Consider the following 10698-nt stretch of genomic DNA (forward strand, 5'->3'; position numbering starts at 1 on the left):
CCGCCACTTCCATGACCGACCGAGCGCCACACCGTTCCTTTAGTACTTGGGCAGCAACAAAGTCGGGTCGTTACTCCATACTCGCCGCAGGAAGCGACCGGCAGCCGCCAGCCTTTTCAGACTCGGCAGCGTTTGCCGCGGAGGACGGGAGAGCGCTCGCACCACGGTTCCGTGTGTACTAAGCGGCAGCTGCTCTCGACCGCCAGTTCCTTGACCGACCGCACGCTTCGCCGTTCCCCTCGTACTGGGCAAAGCAGCAGGTCGGGTCGTCTTACTCCCCTTCCGCGCAAGAGCGCCGAGGCGGACAGAAAGCCCACCCATTGTGCGTTACGCCGTTTCTACCCGCGGGCGCGGCCAAGCCAACCGTCCAAGGTTGCAGCCTGCGTCCACTGGGCGCAACAAATTTCGCACGGGGCGCCCCTCAAAATTCAGGCAGTCCCCGGCATGTTCGGGTATAGCCGTCCCCGCGTCCAAGCGGGGCCAGCGGCGGAAAGCGTCGGGCGCAGCGAGCTGCTTCACCCACACGGGGTTGAAACAATGGCGCTCGTCACCCTTCACAATCCGGTAATGATCCTTCCGCAGGTTCACCTACGGAAACCTTGTTACGACTTTTACTTCCTCTAAATGATCAAGTTTGGTCATCTTTCCAACAGACCGGCGCAACCGAAAGGCCGCGCCGGACATCGGTCCGAAGACCTCACTAAATCATTCAATCGGTAGTAGCGACGGGCGGTGTGTACAAAGGGCAGGGACGTAATCAACGCGAGCTTATGACTCGCGCTTACTGGGAATTCCTCGTTCAAGGGGAACAATTGCAAGCCCCTATCCCAATCACGAAAGAAGTTCCACGGGTTACCCAGTCTTTTCAGACAGGGATAAAGACACGCTGCTTCCTTCAGTGTAGCGCGCGTGCGGCCCCGGACATCTAAGGGCATCACAGACCTGTTATTGCTCTGTTTCGTGCGGCTAGGAGCCGCTTGTCCCTCTAAGAAGGTTGTAAGGTGCTGGGAACCCCGCACCTATTTAATAGGCTAGAGTCTCGTTCGTTATCGGAATTAACCAGACAAATCGCTCCACCAACTAAGAACGGCCATGCACCACCATCCACCGAATCAAGAAAGAGCTCTCAATCTGTCAATCCTCCCAGTGTCCGGGCCGGGTAAGTTTTCCCGTGTTGAGTCAAATTAAGCCGCAGGCTCCACTCCTGGTGGTGCCCTTCCGTCAATTCCTTTAAGTTTCAGCTTTGCAACCATACTTCCCCCGGAACCCAAACACTTTGGTTTCCCGGAAGCTGCCCGCCGAGTCATTTGAGTAACTCAGGCGGATCGCTGGTTGGCATCGTTTATGGTCAGAACTAGGGCGGTATCTGATCGCCTTCGAACCTCTGACTTTCGTTCTTGATCAAAGAAAACATTCTTGGCAAATGCTTTCGCAGTAGTTCGTCTTGCGACGGTCCAAGAATTTCACCTCTAGCGCCGCAATACGAATGCCCCCGTCTGTCCCTCTTAATCATTACCTCGTATTCCAAAAACCAACAGAACAGAAACGAGGTCTTGTTCTATTATTCCATGCAAGTTTATTCAGGCGACTCGCCTGCGTTGAGCACTCTAATTTTTTCAAAGTAAAAGCACCGGCCTTCTCGAGGCACACAATGAAGTGCACCAAGAAAGGACCGGCATGATGTTCAGTCCGAGCCGTCGCATCGGGTAGATGCACTACTCGTCTGGAACTGAGATCCAACTACGAGCTTTTTAACCGCAGCAGCTTTAGTATACGCTATTGGAGCTGGAATTACCGCGGCTGCTGGCACCAGACTTGCCCTCCAATTGATCCTCGTTAAAGGATTTAGAGTGTACTCATTTCAATTACGGGGCCTCAAAAGAGTCCCGTATTGTTATTTTTCGTCACTACCTCCCCGTGCCGGGAGTGGGTAATTTGCGCGCCTGCTGCCTTCCTTGGATGTGGTAGCCGTTTCTCAGGCTCCCTCTCCGGAATCGAACCCTGATTCTCCGTTACCCGTAACAACCATGGTAAGCAAGTAACCTACCATCGAAAGTTGATAAGGCAGACACTTGAAAGAAACGTCGCCGGCTCGTGGCCATGCGATCAGCACAAAGTTATCCAGAGTCACCACACAATACGGGCCGAAACCCGATCGATCTTGGTCTAATAAAAGCACCCGTCGCCCAAAGGGCTTCAGGCTCACTGCATGTATTAGCTCTAGAATTGCCACAGTTATCCAAGTAGGAAGAAACGATCTAAGGAACCATAACTGATTTAATGAGCCATTCGCGGTTTCGCCTTATTTCGGCATGTACTTAGACATGCATGGCTTAATCTTTGAGACAAGCATATGATTACTGGCAGGATCAACCAGGTAATCGTTCAACTGCGCGTCCAGCCTTTCAAGCAGGCCGGACGCCGTTTTTGCGATGCCGAGGCCACCTTCAGGCGCCCCAACACGCTTCGTTCTCGCAAAGTGTAGCACTTTGCAGTCCGAGACGACGGCGTTCGAGCTCGCTACGGCGCCCTCCCCGCAGGGCCGGGTATCGCCACGCGGCAAGAAGCACGCAACATTCTCGATAGACTGGTTGTGTCAACTCGATCGCGGCTTGCGGTTTCTCTTGAGCCCGCAGCACTGGTGGACCGACCGACACTTGCAACGTAGCCGAGACGGCAAAGCCGCCAGGCGACGGGTCACGCCCGCGCCTTCGGCGCTTTCGTATTTGACTCGTCCGAGGACGATGGGGAACACACCTCGATATCGTGGAAAAAGCGTCGTCCGACAACCAGCCCCTAACGCATCAAGCGGATGAGGCTGCAGACGTCAGCTGTGGGATCCACGGGAGCGATACCGGGGACACGCTTGACGGGCACGAAGCCCGCCGCACATCAAACACCCAGGTCGCTTTGGGGGCGACTGCTCTCTGGGACCCCCATATAATAGCAGCGATAAGTACCCAAACCTCCATGGGGCCGTACTCGTGGCACTTTCGACGAGCGTTTGGCGGAAATCGTGCCGCCTCGTAACGCCGCGAGCAAGATTGAAAGCTTACGTCGGCGGCACCATGCCGAAGTCGTGAAACTGCAGCGCGTCCATCGAATACGCGAACGGCAATTTCTCGCGAATGGCCAGTGCCGTTTCCTGAACGATCGCCTTTCGGTCCCCCTACGGGGCGGCCCCCGGCCGATCGATTCGAGGAAAGCTAGCCCGGCCCCTTCGCCATTTCCGAGCACGAGTGCGACCAGCGCGGGCGGCGTGCTCGACGCCCCGGCTGACATCGTTTGGGACTGTGTCTCTTCGAGCGCTCGCGCCAACGTCGCGGGGCCGACGACGACGCCCGGCCGGTTCTCCCGGTTCCCGGCGTGTTATAGTGCAGCCCTCTGCACGGCGGCGCCGACTGAGTAGTGGCCGTGCAGCGGCTTGTACGCCAAAGTTGCGTGAAAGGCGTCGAGCTCCCGCCGGCCCGGCTCACGTGGTTTCGGACTTCTGTCGCTTCGAGCGCTCGCGTAGCCGTGCCTGGGCACGATTCTCGACTCCGCAGCAGTGCGCGGAAACAACTACGAAGACGCGCAAGCCGAAAATCGCACTGCGGTACAATGTCAGCCGGGACCGTATGGCCCCTTATAGTAGCAGCGATAAGTGGCCAGACCTCCATGGGGCCGTACTCGTGCGACGAGGCGGCGTACTGTGCCGAGCCGAGCGCCAATATTTCGCTTTGGCGCGGCTGATACGAGCTCTCGCGATCGCCGCGGTACCGCCGCTCACCGATTCAAGGCACGCTAGCGCGGTCCGCTTCGCCATTTCCGAGCACGAGTGCGACCAGCGCGGGCGGCGTGCTCGACGCCCCGGCTGACGTCGTTTCGGACTTTGTCTCTTCGAGCGCTCGAAGCCATGCCGGGGCCGACGCCGACGTCTGCGTGGTGTTTACACGATTCCCGGTGCGACACAATGCAGCTGCGAGCAGGATGCCAGCGATTCCGTCGCGGCCGTGCGGCGGTGTACACGCAGAAGTGTCGCGAAGGGTATCGAGCTCCCGCCGCCCCGGCTGACGTCGTTTCGGACTTTGTCTCTTCGAGCGCTCGCGCCAACGTCGCGGGGCCGACGACGACGCCCGCCAGGTTCTCCCCCAGTTCCCGGCGAGCTATAGTGCAGCCCTCTGCACGGTGACGCCGACTAAGTAGTGGCCGTGCGGCGGCTTGTACGCCAAAGTTTCGTGAAAGGCGTCGAGCTCCCGCCGCCACGGCTGACGTCGTTTCGGACTTCTGTCGCTTCGAGCGCTCGCGTAGCCGTGCCTGGGCACGATTCTCGACTCCGCAGCAGTGCGCGGAAGCAGCTACGAAGACGCGCAAGCCCAAAATCGCACTGCGGTACAACGTCAGCCGGGACCGTATGGCCCCTCATAATAGCAGCGATAAGTTGCCAGACCTCCATGGGGCCGTACTCGTGCGACGAGGCGCCGTACTGCGCCGAGCCGAGCGCCAATATTTCGCTTTGGCGCGGCTGATACGAGCTCTCGCGATCGCCGCGGTACCGCCGCTCACCGTTTCAAGGCACGCTAGCGCGGTCCCCTTCGCCATTTCCGAGCACGAGTGCGACCAGCGCGGGCGGCGTACTCGACGCCCCGGCTGACGTCGTTTCGGACTTTGTCTCTTGGAGCGCTCGAAGCCATGTCGGGGCTGACGCCGACGTCTGCGTGGTGTTTCCACGATTCCCGGCGCGACACAATGCAGCTGCGAGCGGGATGCCAGCGATTCCGTCGTGGCCGTGCGGCGGTGTACACGCAGAAGTTTCGTGAAGGGTATCGAGCTCCCGCCGCCCCGGCTGACGTCGTTTCGGACTTCGGTCGCTTCGAGCGCTCGCGTAGCCGTGCCTGGGCACGATTCTCGACTCCGCAGCAGTGCGCGGAAACAGCTACGAAGACGCGCAAGCCGAAAATCGCACTGCGGTACAACGTCAGCCGGGACCGTATGGCCCCTTATAATAGCAGCGATAAGTTGCCAGACCTCCATGGGGCCGTACTCGTGCGACGAGGCGGCGTACTGCGCCGAGCCGAGCGCCAATATTTCGCTTTGGCGCGGCTGATACGAGCTCTCGCGATCGCCGCGGTACCGCCGCCCACCAATTCAAGGCACGCTAGCGCGGTCCCCTTCGCCATTTCCGAGCACGAGTGCGACCAGCGCGGGCGGCGTGCTCGACGCCCCGGCTGACGTCGTTTCGGACTTTGTCTCTTGGAGCGCTCGAAGCCATGTCGGGGCTGACGCCGACGTCTGCGTGGTGTTTCCACGATTCCCAGCGCGACACAATGCAGCTGCGAGCGGGATGCCAGCGATTCCGTCGTGGCCGTGCGGCGGTGTACACGCAGAAGTTTCGTGACGGGTATCGAGCTCCCGCCGCCCCGGCTGACGTCGTTTCGGACTTTGTCTCTTCGAGAGCGCGCGCCAACGTCGCGGCGCCGACGACTACGCCGGCCCGGTTCTCCCCTTATAATAGCAGCGATAAGTGGCCAGACCTCCATGGGGCCGTACTCGTGCGACGAGGCGGCGTACTGCGCCGAGCCGAGCGCCAATATTTCGCTTTGGCGCGGCTGATACGAGCTCTCGCGATCGCCGCGGTACCGCCGCTCACCGATTCAAGGCACGCTAGCGCGGTCCCCTTCGCCATTTCCGAGCACGAGTGCGACCAGCGCGGGCGGCGTGCTCGACGCCCCGGCTGACGTCGTTTCGGACTTAGTCTCTTGGAGCGCTCGAAGCCATGTCGGGGCCGACGCCGACGTCTGCGTGGTGTTTCCACGATCCCCGGCGCGACACAATGCAGCTGCGAGCAGGATGCCAGCGATTCCGTCGTGGCCGTTCGGCGGTGTACACGCAGAAGTTTCGTGAAGGGTATCGAGCTCCCGCCGCCCCGGCTGACGTCGTTTCGGACTTTGTCTCTTCGAGCGCTCGCAGCGATGTCGAGGCGATCGCCGACGTCTGCACGGTTCCCGGTGTGCTACAATGCAGCAGTGTGCCAAGCGACACCTCTTGGTTGCCGAGGCAAGCACGGCGATTTCCTGAAGCGAGCGCATTCCGGCCAGGCAGCAGCGGGCTTTGCGCTTTCGGGAGTGCTCTTGCTGTAAAATTTGAACGTGTGCAGCTGCACGAAGCGAGTGTATTTATTTTCTCTCTCTCTCTCTCTCTGCCTTTGAGGCGACTGTAATTTTAATTTAAATGCAATCGGAGGCGGGAGCAACCTGATGAGAGTAGGTTGACTTCGGCGCGCCTTGTAGTTTATAAATTGCTTTCAAGCTTTGACGACATACGCCTTCGCGCCATCTGCTTTCCCGGTCTCTTTGGCACTTGATTGTGTGTGCTGCATGCTCTGCATTCTAAGGAAACACGCCTGTTTGTCTCCCTCTCTCACGTTCTTCTTTTTTTAGCTGCTCCTTTAGAAGCTGCTATGCTCTTTACTCGCTGTAAAATAGAATGCTGCCACAAGCCAACAACCTTTGCGTGTTTTTTTTTCTCTCTTCCCAAGACGTTTCTGCCATTACTCACTGGCTCTAGTTCGCTCGCGCCATCTACCGTTCTTTCTGTATGGCGAAGTCCGTAGGTTTTCCTAGTTCCGTACACAGATGGCGCCAATGCGTTTTCGCGCCAGTTTCGAACGACCTGGCTGTACTCACGTTTCTCACTTAAATGGTTCAAATGGGGATTGCGAAAGGGGTGGTGCTTTCTTCTTGTGTAAGGCTGAGCTTCAAAGCTGCGTTTAAGCTATGCTAGCATGTGTGTGTGTGTGTATATATATATATATATATATATATATATATGTATGTGTGTATATATACATATACAAACACACGCGCGCGGGATAGTGGTAAAGATTATGAGGTAGCACTTTTTTTAACATACAATACCTGTGCTTCACATGGCGATTCTTCTCCCCCCTCTGTTTCCGGTTGGAAGGAGTGCGCAGTCTTTTCTATATTTATTTTTTTTTTTCATTCACTTCTATGTTGCTCGTCTTCGTACATGGGGCACGCTACCTAATTCTGCCGGTCGATTCTACACGTTGCGATCCGTCCCGGCCTGTGCCGTATCAAAATTTTCAGTGGGCCTTGCGGTAAATAAAAAGAAATGAAGGAAATGCGCGTGCTATATTACACTTGCGCACGGGCTTGAAACGAAGGCCTCAAAGAAAGTCACCTCGAGCGGCCGCATTCAGACGGAAGTAAGCATTCCCCTTGCGCGTGTTTTCCGCTCGCCTGCTCCGTTTTCTACGAGGTTGCCGTCGTTGGTTTGGCCTTACAAACAAGCTTGCACTCGGGTCTCGTTTCTACGCGACAGCGTTTCGTTAACAGCGAAAGACTGAGGCGTCGCGAGTTTATTCCTCAGATAGAGAGCATAGAGTCTCTAGACAGGCTGAAATTTAGAAAATTGCCCACGCTGTTGCTGAGGTTACCAATGTCGGCAGGGCGCCCACAAGGCAGTAGTACAATGGAGTGAAGTGAAGGACATCGCTTCTCGGCCTTTTGGCTAAGATCAAAGTGTAGTATCTGTTCTTATCAGCTTAATATCTGATACGGGTTCTATGTGGACCCACGATATTAAACCTATTTTTGGAAGTTGGCGGAGTGCTTGAAGCCTGCTTCACCTCCGCCGCAGGTCGGCCCGGTATTGCACTACCTCCGGGATCGGCCCCCGCTCACTTCGGTGAGACTTCATTCAATCAAAATGAAGAACACAAGCTCGAAGCGAGCACTGAATTCACACGCACCATTCCTATACCATACGCAACGACGCCGGTTCGCGGACCACGAGAGTAATTAAACGGCCACTCCACCTGTGTGTAGCGTCGCACTTCATGCCGCGCAAATGGGACGCGTGACGGTGGACGCGGTGGTCGTCGGCTGCCTTGGCACCTGGGATCAGGGGAACGATCGCGTGATGCGCAGGCTGTGCAGTAGGTCATACCTACGGACACTCAAACGCCTGTGCATCAGCGATACTATCAGCGCCTCTACAAAGATTTTTAGAGCCCATGTCGGCACCTCTTAGATGATCTTATGTTTTTAGAGAAGCGATTTTTGCTGTTTTACACCTTTACAGTTTTAGCCTTTTATTACTAACACCACTAACTAGTTTTTTTAGTCATTTGTTTGCCGGTTTTAGACTACACACCTTTTATCCGTTTTTTCCTTGGTTTCGTAACAAATATTTATGATGTGATGTGTAACTAGCATAATAAAAAACTCTGTTCTTATCAGCTTAATATCTGATACGGGTTCTATGTGGACCCACGATATTAAACCTATTTTTGGAAGTTGGCGGAGTGCTTGAAGCCTGCTTCACCTCCGCCGCAGGTCGGCCCGGTATTGCACTACCTCCGGGATCGGCCCCCGCTCACTTCGGTGAGACTTCATTCAATCAAAATGAAGAACACAAGCTCGAAGCGAGCACTGACTTCACACGCACCATTCCTATACCATACGCAACGACGCCGGTTCGCGGACCACGAGAGTAATTAAACGGCCACTCCACCTGTGTGTAGCGTCGCACTTCTTGCCGCGCAAATGGGACAGCCGCACCAGCAAATTTCTTATTACGGCCTTCGAGAAAAATAAATGACAGCAAAAGAAAGAACCAGGAGGGAGAATCGGCAAATTATATGTCTAAGAAATAGGATTGTTATTTATCCGATGTTTCTGTCTGCTGTAATGAGCCACTATAGGACGGGGAGGGGGGGGGGGTGTATGATTAGCCGTGGGTTCGGCAACCAATGTGAATCCCGCTCAAAGCCAACACTGGATTTTTGTGTTCACTATTGCTTGGATCCGTAAACCACAGCGCCAACGCAAGCTCGCCCTGCCAAAATCCGCTGCCCTAGTGGAAGAAAGATTCCCTATGAAAGAAAAATAGAGTGCCCGCTTTCTGGCAACTACTGTGCAGCCGTTGTGTGCACATTTTCGCAGCAGTGGGAGCGAACGCCTCGAAAACAAGCTTGTCGTGTGGCCAAGCCTTGCGAAATATATTCAAGGGTTCAAAGGTGCTCCAGCTTTCCAACCTGTATGTTATGAAGACCTGTTGCTACCTTTTCATCCTCCTCCTCCTGGTTACGCCCAGTGCAGGGCAAAGGCCTCTCCCATAAGTATCCAAGTACCCCGGTCACGTGCTAATTGTCGCCATGTAGTCCCTGCACATTTCCTAATCTAATCTGCCCTCCCAACTTTCTGCCACCCCCTGCTACGCTTCCCTTCTCTTGGAATTGAGTCCGTAACCCTCAATGACCATCTTCCCCCCCCCCCCCCATTGCATGCCCATTTCTTTTTTTCATGGTTTAAACTAAGGTGTCATTAACTCGCGTTTGTTCGCTCGCCCCTCAATCTGCTCTATTCCTATCTCTCGTGACGCTACACCCATCGTCCTTCTTGCCAAAGCTCGTTGCGTCGCCCTCAGTTACCCTTCGGTAACCCTTAAAGCTTTCCGTTGGGGCACTCGTGGCATCTTTCTCGTTTAAATAAGGCTACTTTTCTTTTCCGCTTTTTTTTTTTTGGGGGGGGGGGGAACTCTATGTGCTAGGCGCGATTTTGCCTGTTGGTTCGGCTTAACGCAGAACACTCCCGCATTGCAGTGAAGCCGCGTTGAAGGGGCAAAGAGTAGCGCAGTGAAGCGCATGCACGGGCGAAAAACGCAAATATTAGTCAAAAATACAACCTTGTCGCCAAATACGAACTTCCATTATCGGAAATTCGAGTTCAGTTTGTGCATTGCGTTCGCCTAGAGAACATAAATGCCACAGCAGCCAAGTCAAAGCTTAGGATCGCGTATCATCTTTTTTTTCTTGCCTTTTACTCCTTGGCCTGCGTGACATGCACACGAAAGTTATGATATAGTGAAAACACGAAATAATGCAGATCAGATCTATTTTGTGCGTTTTGTTCTTTGTGGACTACAGCGGTGTGCGTTATGAGAAAGTTTCAGTGCCCTTCTACTGTGACCTGCGAAGCTACATTTAAAACCACATTGGTTTGCGCGGTTATTGCTACAAACTGCGTGTGGGTGCGTTCGTTTTTTTTTTTCTTTCGCTACGCAGCGATGGGTTATCGTAACCGCGATCGGTTCTGCTGCTACGCTAGACGCGTTCTTGCCAACGGTTGGCTCTATACGCGACGCGTGTCGCGTGGTCGGCACATTCAAGCAGTCAATTGCAAACCGTTCCAAGAAGAAGGATGCACTCCACTTGACACCGGGAGCGCTAGTTGGACGATTGTACGTTTTGACCCTCGAGGAAGCGCCACCAACCCGCCTTTTCTATAATACGATAAGATTCAGAGCGACCGCGACCACTTGCCTTTGTCATTGCCTCGGGCACAGTTTTTTTTTTTTTTTGTAAGCTCAGATACTCAGACGCGCCCGTGTTCACGCGCACTTGCTCTCTCCGATAAGCAGGGAAGCTCGGTTGGGGTGGTGTGGGCCCTTGCGCATGCGCTGCTGAGCTCGTCGCTTCGGCGGCCAGTCGAGGCTGGCGCGTTGCGTTCGCCTAGAGAACATAAATGCCACAACAGCCAAGTCAAAGCTTAGGATCGCGTATCATTTTTTTTCTTGCCTTTTACTCCTGGCCTGCGTGGCATGCACACGAAAGTTATGATATAGTGAAAACACGAAATAATGCAGTGCGGCTGTATCAGATCTGTTTTGTGCGCTTTGTTCTTTGTGGAC

At 55.0% G+C, this 10698-nt stretch overlaps 3 non-coding genes across 3 annotated transcripts; 2 read left to right on the forward strand and 1 right to left on the reverse strand.

Moving 5' to 3' along the window:
* Positions 1-565: 565 nt before the first annotated feature.
* Positions 566-2380, reverse strand: LOC142565128 (small subunit ribosomal RNA). The gene has a single exon (XR_012824811.1). It is a non-coding gene; the product is annotated as a small subunit ribosomal RNA (ribosomal RNA).
* Positions 2381-7495: 5115 nt separating this feature from the next.
* Positions 7496-7687, forward strand: LOC142565207 (U2 spliceosomal RNA). The gene has a single exon (XR_012824869.1). It is a non-coding gene; the product is annotated as a U2 spliceosomal RNA (small nuclear RNA).
* A 506-nt stretch (positions 7688-8193) lies between these two features.
* On the forward strand, positions 8194-8385 carry LOC142565040 (U2 spliceosomal RNA). Its single transcript, XR_012824762.1, has one exon. It is a non-coding gene; the product is annotated as a U2 spliceosomal RNA (small nuclear RNA).
* Positions 8386-10698: the final 2313 nt, after the last annotated feature.

This window comes from Dermacentor variabilis, chromosome 11 (genome assembly GCF_050947875.1).
Source record: "Dermacentor variabilis isolate Ectoservices chromosome 11, ASM5094787v1, whole genome shotgun sequence".
NCBI classification, from domain to species: Eukaryota; Metazoa; Arthropoda; class Arachnida; order Ixodida; family Ixodidae; genus Dermacentor; species Dermacentor variabilis.